This window comes from Podarcis cretensis (genome assembly GCF_951804945.1).
Source record: "Podarcis cretensis genome assembly, chromosome: 8".
Classification (NCBI taxonomy): Eukaryota; Metazoa; Chordata; class Lepidosauria; order Squamata; family Lacertidae; genus Podarcis; species Podarcis cretensis.
In genome coordinates, this window is record NC_137177.1 from 77883185 (window position 1) to 77895397 (window position 12213).

Sequence of the window (12213 nt, forward strand, 5' to 3'; positions counted from 1 at the left end):
GACTAAGTAGTTCTGCTGCTCCCATGGGATAGTTTCAACGTTGTAAGCAACTTTTCAGGTAACAAATTTGAGCTTGCTCAAATTCATGTGTTAACCATTTTTAATGTCTTTGGGGATTTATTCCCCCCCCCCCCCCGAAAAATTAAATATTGTAAGGGAAGCACGTGCTGTTCGGTTTTCTGATTATTAGTTTGCAAGTAATTCTCTATTGCCAAATATTCTCATATATATCAGGGTGGTGGGCAACATAAAATCATCAGTAACATTTCATCAACAAACACAAATAACTCTTGATGGACTCTAGATCCCATCAGCCTCAGCCAGCATGTCCAGTGCTTTGAAATGATGGGAGTTGTAGTCAGCCAATGCCCTGGAGGCTGCTGGTTCATGGACTGGACTTTTTCAGGTGAGCATCTAACAGCAGGGAGAAAAATAATAGCTTTTCCTGGTGCTGCTGGGGACACCCTCATTGCACTCAAACCCTGGTGGAAACTCACTGCTTCCAATGAATTTCTCCCTAATTCCCACCCACTCCTCATATTCATAAGCTCCCAGACCCAATGACCCTGCTTGGTGATTATTATTTTTGGAGGGTGGGGAGGGAATATTATTAACAATTAATTATTATTGCAGTTGGAATGCAACGTCAAAAGCCAAATTCAACCCTAAAACAGGGAGAGGAGGAAATGTTCAAGAGAAAACACAAGTGTTTCCCGAACACCAACATGTGATTTTGTGATTTTCTTTTTTCTTCCGGGAGGAGAAAAGAAAGGGAAAGAGGAGGAGGAGGTGGTGGAGGAAGAAGAAAAAAGACACATGCAACCCGGGTTGTCAAGATTAATTTGCAATAGGTGTCAGGCCAAAGAAAACGCTGCCCGAAGAAGCCTAACCTCTGCAACCAGCAACCTCCTTTGTGTCAATTTAAGCAAATATTGTGGCGTTTCCATGGCAATCCCTGTTTTGAATATCTACAACACACACTTTTTCTTTCTTTTTTTTTCTTTTTTACAAAAAGGGCTTTTCCTGTTTGTGCTGCAGCTATAAAACCTGTAAATATTTTCTGCCTTACCGCACGTATCCCTCTAGCGATCTTTTTGAAGAAGAAAAAAGGGAAAGGAGTCGTTTTCTGCCTCCCACTAGTGTGTAGAACTCAGAGGTACCCTGTTTGGGATCTTCTCAAGGAACAAAACTACAACATGCTTGGGTTCTTTGGCCCACCTGACCCCAGAGAAACCTGCAACAGTCCTAACCGTTCCATTGAGGAGGTCAGAACTGGAAATGCTTTCATTCGTCAGCCCAAAACATACAGCTAACCCTAATCCTAATTAGGAAGGGGGTGGGGAAACCCCATCAGATCACATTAACAATACAATAAACATCCTTCTTAATTTACACATACAGATCGCTAAAGATGTCGTCCAAATGTACAAATAGGTGTCCAAACAACATTGGCATTTATAGAAAATACATTCAAACATACCAAGGACATTAAGGTCTTCAGGACATTGCAGAATACATGGCCTGTATTTGTTCTTCTGGGCTTGAAGTATAAGTCTCTTAGTAACAATAATCCCCATACTACAGGAGTGTAATTTAAAAGTACATGAACCTACACAAACTCCAAGGATTTCATCAAGACAAGACTTATATGGACAACTTCAGACCAAAAAAGAAATATTACTGGACAAGCCCAGATCATATGCCTCAATGAGGCATTCCCAGGCTTACACCTGCAGCATCTGAGTTAGTTCCTTCTTGTAGACATGGAATTCAGTATATCCAAAATATAAATTTATGCTGAATCAATCTCAATTATAGATTGAAATAAAATTCCACAAAGATACTAAAGTAACTTTCCATTATTTAGGCTGTATGGTATATTCTAACTCCTCATTCCATTTCCCCCCTAAGCTGTTGAACTTTTGCTTTACAAGCATCCAACAAACATTTGTAAATGATAGTTGTGGGTTTGGTTTTCTGTAAAGGTCCAAATATTACTTCTGGCTATTTTGGGGGTGCTGAAACACTTAAAGCAGAGAAACCATAAATAGACACAGACAGGTTTTGAAATGGAAAATACTGCCGTTCGGCACTCATTGGTAAATGATACCTAATCCTCAGTATTAGGAAAGTGTAAAAATTCTCCATCTATTCCTATCAGCTGATCTAATGTATAAAGGCACCGGGATGTAGAAGGCTGGCCTATTCTGATGTTCATTGGCTCTCCAGGAAATCAATCAAGGTCTTTGCTATCACCCAATACTTCATCTTTTTTTGTTTTATACTGGAGATGCCAAGAATGGAACCTGAGACCTTCCTAATGGGACACAGGAAGCTGCCTTATAGAGAAAGATCAAGGATTATTATTGCACTACATGGACCAATAGGTCTAATTCAGAAAAGGCACCTTCCCAGGTTCCTATGAGATGTTGAGGTCCTACACAACTAACCCTAGGCTTCCACCAGCAGCAAGGCAGTGGTTAAAAAAAAAAGTAAACTGAATTTCCTGGCTGTAATGGGCTGGCGCCAGGCTCCAAACATTAGCCTAATGTGTTAACTTGGGGGAAGTCAGTTTCCTTTGGGATTTTAACATTCTCTGGAAATGTCATATCATCCAACGGGACTGTTTGTCCAGGAGACACAGTATTTGAGAGTTCAGAATGAACCAAGGGCAGTCAACGGACTTCACCTTCCAGGAATGCACATGTGCGTACATAGAGAGGGAGACACACAGAGATCACACACTTTTACCCCAGATTTATTAATCTGGAAAAAAGGAGTATTCTTTTGCAAACACTATTCTATCAAGGCCAACTAAATTGCATTGACAATTTTCAATGTAAGACAAAGCACAGAATCGCTTTCATGGAACGTTTGGGCCAAATCCACACATGCAGGAAGTATGACCCACATAATCCTGACCATCTTTACAATGCTATTTCCTCCTTTTCTCTTTCTCCACCATCTGATCTGCAGTTTCATGCAGATGGGACAGAATACCTGCAGGGAGCTGCTCACACAAATAAAACTGCCCACCCCACCCCTTGCTGCTAGTATGCCGCCTGATTTACATGTGTGACTGGAACCTTATATTGGGCAAATCCTGCAAATCATTCGCAGTAGATGCAGTACTTAAAAGAAAGGACAAAGGGCTGTCTGATCACCTTTGTTAGATTAGTCAAGCAATAGGGAAGGGGAAATAATGTCACAAACTCTAAGAATGAGTTTACTTTCGGTTGGCTCTGTCTTTCTCAAGACAATGGAGAGAAGGAAACTTGGTAAAGGAGTAGGATTTACTACACCCCCTGTGCTGTCCTGGGTGAAACTGACTCTCTTCTAGGAAGATAAACAGACCTACCCAAAGCAGAATTAAAGAAATAAACTTGGGGTGGGGATAATGAAAAGAAAGCCAATCCTGTCTGCTGAGCAGAGCCAGAGCTGTTGTTCAGTTATTTGTTAGGTTGGCATGAAATCACCTTGGTAATATTCAGAAGGGAGATCGGCAGGAGAACTTGTAATAACTCACACAACCCCCGAATCTAAACAAGACATCAAACAAGGACAATGCCTGCTGTTATCTATTGAATTTTCTTCACGGGGTGGAGGGGAGGGGCAGGGAGAAAAGCTTTTCAGGAGGGTGTGTATATGATTTTTAAATTATTATTATTATTATCATTATTACATTATCAATTTGATAATCTGGCCCCAAATTGTGGAAATGTTTGTTTGTTTTGAAAAGGCCAATACAGTATTCGCCTCAGGGGTGTTGTTAGGGGTGGCCGAAGAGGCCTCAATCCTGGGTCTTTTGTGCAAGGCCCCAACATTATTGCCCCCCCCCATCACCAGTCCTACTCAGAGTAGACCAGCTGATGTTAATGGCCATGACCAACTGAGGTCCATTAATTTAAATGGGCCTACTCAGATTCAACCCGTACATATTTTTTACTTGACTTACTGCAAAGCACCACCTTTCCCCCTCTTTTCTGCTCAGAGGAGAATTAAGCCCTGAGAACAAGAACCAACACTGGTCTTTCCTCCCGTTGAAAGCCTGAATCTTTGCCTATACCTTAGCATATGCTGATTTGTGATTATTTGTGCCGTGGGACCTGTGCCCAAAACTTTTATGCTCCTAGCAACACCCTTGATACACAACTCAATCACTCTCTTTAAAAAAATAAAATGTAATGTAAAGATTTAAGAATGTGGTTGCTTGGTGGGCCTGGCTACCAACACAACATGTGCGCGGACAATTATGGCTTTTGTCAATAAATAAATAAATAAATAAATAAATAAGACCAGACAAATGCACTGTGTGAGGAGAGGTTCGTCAATGGCTGTTAGCCATGAAAGCTACCTCAGCAAAGTCTATTTCCATTGCACTCTGCTTGTAAAGTGTCAGGAAGCGCCAGGACAAGAACAGGAAGTCTCAACTCTAGGCGAGACTGCCCCAAGTGGCGAGCAACTGAAACTGTGGTTTAGGGGGCATATTTCAAGGGAATAAAGTGTTCTTGGGCTCTGGACTAACCCTGCCCATCTAGGGTAGCCATTGGCTTCTCCTGGGACTGCAAAAGGAGTGGGCTAGGGCAGTGAGTGGGCAAAAAAACAGCCTTGAAGGCTCTGGGGTGTTATGGTTTGTTCAGTGACAGTGAATCCTGGTTTAGCCTCCTAAACATGGCCTCTGCCCTTCCAGGCTACAACCCTTTCCCCCCAACATTCCCAGTTCCAGCTGTTTCTCCACCCTGGTGGGAAGCTTCTCAGAGGCTTGGAGTTGATAGACCAGCCTTCCCCAACCTGATGTCCTCTAGATGTTGGGATTCCAGCTCCCATCAAACCTGATGGATGGCCTTGCTGGCTGTGGAGCTGATAGGAGTTGAGAGCCTAAGAACAGGTGAAGGGAACCACACTGGGAGAAAACCTGAGACAGGTCCTTATCTGATCCAGCAGGGCACTTAGGAGACTCCAGCATACTGGTTAAGACAACCACTTAAATGGTTTATTTAAGCCATTTTATGGTTTATTTTTGGGTGGGGGTGGTTTGTCATCCTCTTGAGATGACAAAGGAATGATGAAAGTTGTAGTTCAGCAGCATCTGGAGACCCAAAGGTCTCCCACATCTGTCAACATTTGCTGTTCACCATGGTCTTCTAAACTTTTTTTAAAAAAGAAGAGTCATTTCAGTTACAGCATGGCAGCCCATGACCATCTACACAGAGCGGAGCATTTGCAAAAACTATTCGCCACAATTAAAATGGTTTTTTAAAAAACAAAAACAAAATGCAACTGCAAAAAATGATGAAACACGTGTCCACAAACTTTCCAAATAGCTACATGTTTTGAAGGTGTAAATGCTGGCACACCAGTTTGGCTCTGATGAAATAACAAACGATGGAAATACCTTACAGATAAGACGATAAAAAGGACAAGTTCGTGGGAACCAATGCCTCTGTACTACTCCAAAACAATGTACTGTCTTGTTTATTTGTTTGTTATTAACGTTCCCAATCTTGGATGCTTGGGACTAGAATTCCTGTCAGCTTCAGTCAGCATGGCCAATGGTTAAGGAAGATGTGAGTTGTAGTCTATAAGATCCAGAGGGCAACAGGTTGGGGAAGGCTTAGATAAGCATTTTTAGGCCACATAGCTTTCGGACAGAAAAGGAAAACTCTGATCCTTGTGGGATATTCTCCAGGAGAAGAAAAGGCTAGGGAGTCAATCTTACACAAATCTGGAGTGGAGTCCCTAAGACAGTTGGATGGCACATTGTATTCTTCTTTCCAGCAACTCCTGCAGCCTAGCTGGTGCCAAACATATTGCTCTGCTTTCCTTTGGACCACATCAACAATATCTTGTCATCTGGGCAGCCCTGGACCTTCATACACACTGCCCAGGCTTGCACCCTGGGAAGGTCACTTTGGTGCTCCAAATGCAGCAGTCTAACTTCACCCCCAGAGGCATACTCCATTGTCACTCGAGACAAAAGGCGGTGCCAACAACAAGGCGCATTCAGGACTATCCCTGCATCAAAACTTCCAGACAAAATTCTCCCTACAGCACAGATTATTTTCTTTCTACCATTTTAAAAGCAGACATGTACACTCACATAAACAAACACTGTGATAATGGGATGCTGGCCTAGGGGGGCCTTTTGACTTGATCCAGCAGGGCTCTTCTTATGTTCTTCTGCATACCCCAGTTAAAAAATGATATTGACGACTTAGGATACATGCACAGGAGGATACATGTGTTCTGGGGGGACGCAGGGGCACACATACCCCTAAACATTTTGTGAATCTAAGTTTGGCCTCATTGAGGGGCAATATTTCAATATGAGTAGGAAAATGAGAGTACCCCTAAACATTTTTTTTAGGAATAAAGCACTGCTGGAGATGATAAGGAAAGATTGATGGAGGTGAGTGTGTTTAGCTTAGAGAAGAGATAACTGAGAGGCAACAAGAGTGCCATCTTCAAATCTTTGAATGTTGTCACATAGATGATGGAACAATGTGTTCAAATTATAAGACAGTGGGTTTGCAAGAATGTCCTGGTCAGTTTCAAGGTTCTTGTAGTCATGGTTTTTAACAACCTGAGTCCAAGATGTCTTAAGGATCTCCTTATCCCTCGTATCCCGGCTGTCGTTGAGATATTCAGAGGAGTCATTATTAGTGGTCCCCTATGGCTCAGACGCATGGCTCGTATCCATCAGAAGACTTTCCTTCAGTGTACTGGGCCAAAACCTGTGGAACTCCCTCCCAACTGAGATTAAACAGGCACCTTACTTGCTGAACTTCAAGTGCATGGCAAAATATTATCTCATTTCAGCAGGCATTTTAAGGCAGCGTTCAGATTCTATGATGACCTTGTATTGTTATAATTATCTGTATGGTAGGGTTGCCATATTTCAAAAAGTAAAGGAAGACCCCCAAAGTTGCTGAGTTTTTTTACAAAACGAGATTTTTCAATTGATTTGCGTCACCGTTTGGAAATTCCCCCCAGACATCAATTCTGCATTTGAAATCCTGGTAATGTCCAGGGAAATCTAGACTTATGGCAGCCCTACTGTATAGTACATTTTCATATACACCGCTTAGACATGCTAATGAATGAGCGGTATAGAAGAAGAAGAAGAAGAAGAAGAAGAAGAAGAAGAGTAGTTTGGATTTGATATCCCGCTTTATCACTACCCGAAGGAGTTTCAAAGCGGCTAACATTCTCCTTTCCCTTCCCCTCCCTCAACAAACACTGTGTGAGGTGAGTTGGGCTGAGAGACTTCAGAGAAGTGTGACTAGCCCAAGGTCACCCAGTAGCTGCATGTGGAGGAGCGGAGATGCGAACCCGGTTCACCAGATTACGAGTCTACTGCTCTTAACCACTACACTACACTGGCATTGTAAATGCCTTAAAATGATGAATAAATAAATAACATGTTAGAGAAGAAGGCTTATTGGCACTGGAAAGGGTGGAGTATCAGATCTCTGAGGCCCCTTCCAGTGCTAGGATTCTATGCCATCCACGTCTCACAAATGACTAGTACAGTTCTTTGTGGGCAAATTAGCTTTGGTGGCCAGCAGCTTTCACGGAATGAAAAACACTGGCCGTCACACGGGTTACTGTTATTATATTTATATTGTGCACATACTGTTCTGTCTTTATCCTCACAAGAACCCTGCAAAGAGGGTTATGCTGAGAGACAGTGCCTAAGTAAGTGCTGTGGCTCAAAAGGAATTTGAACTTGGATCTTCCTGGCCTAAGATCAGCCCTGTAGCCACTACAGTGCTGGCTGTTTGACAGAGAGACTATCTAGTGTCTTCATTGATTAGTGTGTACAATTCTACGATCTCTCACAAAACAGCATAGGTCAGAAAGGCTCTCCAAAAAGATGAATGGGACTCAAGAAAGGAAGGCAGGCTAATGTGATCTCACCACAATCATTCCGCAGCTTAAATTCCCTGTTGGCTGTTTTGCTTTCTAACCCCACCTAGAAAAAAACAGCAAGAATCCTTCAAATAAGACCATGGTGGAATTCAAGAGGAAACTCTTAATCCCAGAGGAGAATGGTGCTTACCTCCCAAAGTGAGTGGTGCTGGGGCAAACAGATAGAAAAGGAGCTGACTAACACCAAATCAGATCAGTCACCCATCCAGCTCAGTCTTGGAAAGGCAACCAAATGAAAACTTAATTTTCTGCAGATATGTTTACCACCCTGGCTAGGGCAGATGGAGGAGATACTAAGACCTTCCTTGTCATCAGTGTCTACCAAGCTAGTACTTAAATACAAGACTGATCTAAGCCTGGCATTGTCCACTCTGACTTACTGTGGCTCTGTTCTCTTATCACCAGGGGAGCCAACTTGAATAAAATGTTGGGGGGGGGGTGTCACCCTGCATAACTGATCACACAATGCTGTGCACACACACCATTTGAATGGCAATGCCCATCTACCTTGGGGGGTCCTGGCCCCCTCAAATATTTCATTGGGGGGCTAGAAGTTGGCTCCTATGCTTATCACTGGGCTATGGTCCTTTCCTCATCAGTTCCCCAGAAACCCAGATGTGTTGAGGCCCAAAGCAGACTAGGAAAACAAAGTTGCTTTCCTTTTCTTAACCAACAGCTACTTTCTGGCAGAGAAACCAGGATCTGCAGCTCTGACCTTGGCAAGCCACAGTGAAAATAAAGACCCGGAGAAGAAGCTCCAACATAGGCGGGAGGAACAGCCCCCCCCCCCTAAAAGCAATCCTACCTGATGAGCTTGCTACTCTTCTTGTTCCCTTGGGAGGTAGCTGGCAGCTCCAGGGAAGTCTTTAAAGCTATTTCCTGCCCTAAGACCTATCTCCTACTGTCATCACAACTCTTATCTGGGAGAAGAAAGCATGCATTTAAGAGAGATTGTTGTTGGCATGCTATCACATTGGAGGGGAGCAAAGGATCCACACCAACCAGACAAAGAGAGAAAGAGCCAGACTAAGAGAAGTGGAAGAACTTTGCTTTCTTGATTCCACCACCCGCACCCCAAAAAGGAATATTCTGCGCCACAGCAGGCTTGCAATCCTCCCCTTTATCTCCCAATAAAGATCAAGCTGCAGCAAGATGCCTATCTCTTCTCTCCTTTCTCAAACCTAGCTTTGTGACCCATTTTTCCAAAGCTGGGTACGATGCAATACGGGCCCTGGAGTCCTGGAGCTTTCCCAAAAAGCCAGGAGATTTTGCAATGATTACAGCAACGAAAAAGGGAGAAATAGAAAAGTAATAAGTGATCAAAGGGGAGGGTGGTGAAGCTGGAGCCCGTTGGGCAACTCTGCCGAAATCCTTCCTACACGTCTGGAAACAAGCAGCGCTCCTGGTTCTACTTAGGAATGTAGAAAGCTACCTTGAACTGAATCAGGCCATCGGGTCTTCCCAGATCAGTTTTGTCTACTCTGATTAACAGACACCTGTTTCCCAGATTTTCAGATACGAGTCTATTCACCAGCCCAACCTGGGGAAGCTGGAGATTGAACCTGAGACCTGCTGTATGCAAAGTGGGTGTCCTACCCTTCCTCTAAAAGCAAATAAAGATTCTGCTCTTTGTGGTTCTGGGTAAAGGGCTGGCACAGCAAGCTGCCGAATACCAAGCCAGGAAAATTGGTCCACTTTTTCATGTAGGGATGGAAGAAGCCTAAGAGTGGCAGTGGACAGGATCAAGGATGTGGTGAAGGGGAAGTATGTAGAGCTATTCTCTCTTCATAGAACTCAGGATCTTTTAGTGAAACTAGTGGGGAACAGAGGCAAAAGAAAAGGGCTTCTTTGTGTGATGCATGGTTAACCTATGGAACTCACTGTCACAAGGTGCAGTGATGGCCACTGGCGTAGACAGTTTTAAAAGGTGATTAGGCAAGTAAGGTAAAAAAAGGTAAATGATCCCTGGACGGTTAAGTCCAGTCAAAGGTGACCATGGGGAGCGGCACTCATCTCCGGGTCATGTAGCCAGCATGACTAAACCACTTCTGGCACAACAGGACACTGTGATGAGTGCTAGAGAACAGAGTGCTGTTTACCTTCCTGCCGCAGCGGTACCTATTTATCTACTTGCACTGGTGTGCTTTCGAACTGCTAGGTTGGCAGAAGCTGGGATGGAGTAACAGCAGCTCACCCCATAGCGCAGATTCGAACCGCCAACCTTCCAATCGGTAAGCCCAAGAGGCTCAGTCGTTTAGACCACGGCGCCACCCGCATCCCCAGCCAAGTACACAGAGAAGACAAAGAAGTTGGCTGATATTGGTTATGGCAGATAAAGAGAACCTGCATATTTGAAGTCACAACTCCACCACTGAACACCAATAGTCACTGGAGAGTAAGCAGAACAGAAGGGCTACTGGGTCAATTCCCTGCTTCTGGAAGAGCCATACTCAGCAGTAGAGCACCTGATTATCAGAAAGAAAAGTCCTGGTTCAATCCCCAGCATCTCCAGTTAAGGCTGGTAGTGGTCTAGCTGCTGATGGCTCAGATCAGCATATGGAAGTTATTCTTATATAGCTCAGTTTGTTAGAGCATGGTGCCAAGGTCACAGGTTCAATCCACGTATGGGACAGCTGCATATTTCTGCATTGCAGGCAGTTGGACTAGATGATCCTCAGGGTCCCTCCCAACTCCATGATTCTATGAAATCACCTCTTTATAGCACCATGAGAGCCCCAGTCTTATTTTACTTTGGAAGAAGGACCATAGTTTAGTGGTAGAGCATGTGCATTGCATGCCGAAGGTCCCAGATTTGGTCTCTCCATCAAATCACCTTGGGGAGCTGCTGCCAGTCAGTGCAGATAACACTGAGTGGATCAATGGACAGATTCAGAAAAAGGCTGCTCAGGTGTTCCTGTGCTTATTTAAAGGCTTTCTAGAGGCATTTGGTCAACCACATTAGGAAGCAGAAGAATGAACTAAATGGACCCTTAGTTGGATTCAGTAGGGCTCTTCCTTTCCTCTTACATTCCAGGAGTTTCAATAACCACTTGCTCACAGTGCAGAAGTGTTACTGAGCCACTGAGTTCAGTGGGACTTGCTCCTAGGTAAGTGGACACAGGACTGCAGCCTCACTCAGACAGCAGAAAGAGAAGGCTTTACGGGACTTGGTTCTTTCAGAATCACCATCCTATTTACAGTATAAGGCTGTTGTGCTGTCCAACTCCACAGCAGGATAATGACAAAAATTAAGCAGCCCTATTGCAAAAGGACAGGGTTCCTTCCCCAACTTCAAAACAAAAATAAGATAAATGTTTAATGATTTTCCAAATACACGCAGAGAGAGAAAACTGTTGTGCTCAGCAAATGGGGTGAGAAAAATGTATCTATCTATCTTCATCCTACAACAAAATCCCATTTGATGTGTTGTGGCATGAAAGTGTTTTTCATTGCATTTTTACAGCATGATCTCATGTACCCTGCAAAATGGGGTACGCCCAAAACAGCAGGTATTTTATGGGATACACGCAGAGCAAATATATACACAATTAAGGGGGGGGGGGGAGAGACACAGTGAGAGACAGGGAGTAAGTAGTATTGGTAAATATTCAAATCAACTGGCAGCTGTGCCAGCTCCACTCCCTGGGAGAGATTATATATATATATATATGCGCGCATGCAAAAAGTTAGGAGCCAGCAAAAATTTATAGGAGCCAGTTAGGGAGGAGAAACCAGATCCTTGACCTCTGCAGCAAAACAGATGCCAATGACCACAAGATGCACAGATTTTTAGGTGCCAATGGCAACAAAAGACAGGTGTTGTTTTTTAATATCTCTCCATGTATGTGGGCATATAATGTTCATCATCATAGTAGTGTGAAGTTGGAGGAGGAAAGTCCAAAGCCAAGTTTTTTCACTTATTAAGCAAAAGATAACTAGGACTGTGTGCATTCTGTGCCCTGCATAAATAATACAAATTAACTAAACTTGCATGAATGATGTAAAGCAAACATATTATTCTGCTACTAATTTCACAGGAGAAGGCAAGGAGCTTGGGTAAGTCAAGCAGCTCACTGTGAGATAGCAGATGCTGGCCATGCTGTTTCAAAGCTCTTTGCATCCATAAGGTCTAGAAACTTGGGATGTTTTATGTATTTTTAAAAAAGAATGAAATCAGAATGGCAGCAGTCCACACCGCTCAGATTGCCATTTGCCACAAATGGAGAGAACAGGAGTAAACTGAATGTTCCTCCTCTGCACGCCAGAGGTATTTGAAAAAAT

At 43.5% G+C, this 12213-nt stretch overlaps 1 protein-coding gene across 2 annotated transcripts in view; it reads right to left on the reverse strand.

Annotated features, from left to right (window-relative positions):
* The window catches only part of CASZ1 (castor zinc finger 1), a 446064-nt gene that overhangs the window by 254034 nt on the left and 179817 nt on the right, over nt 1-12213 (reverse strand). The window lies entirely within an intron of this gene.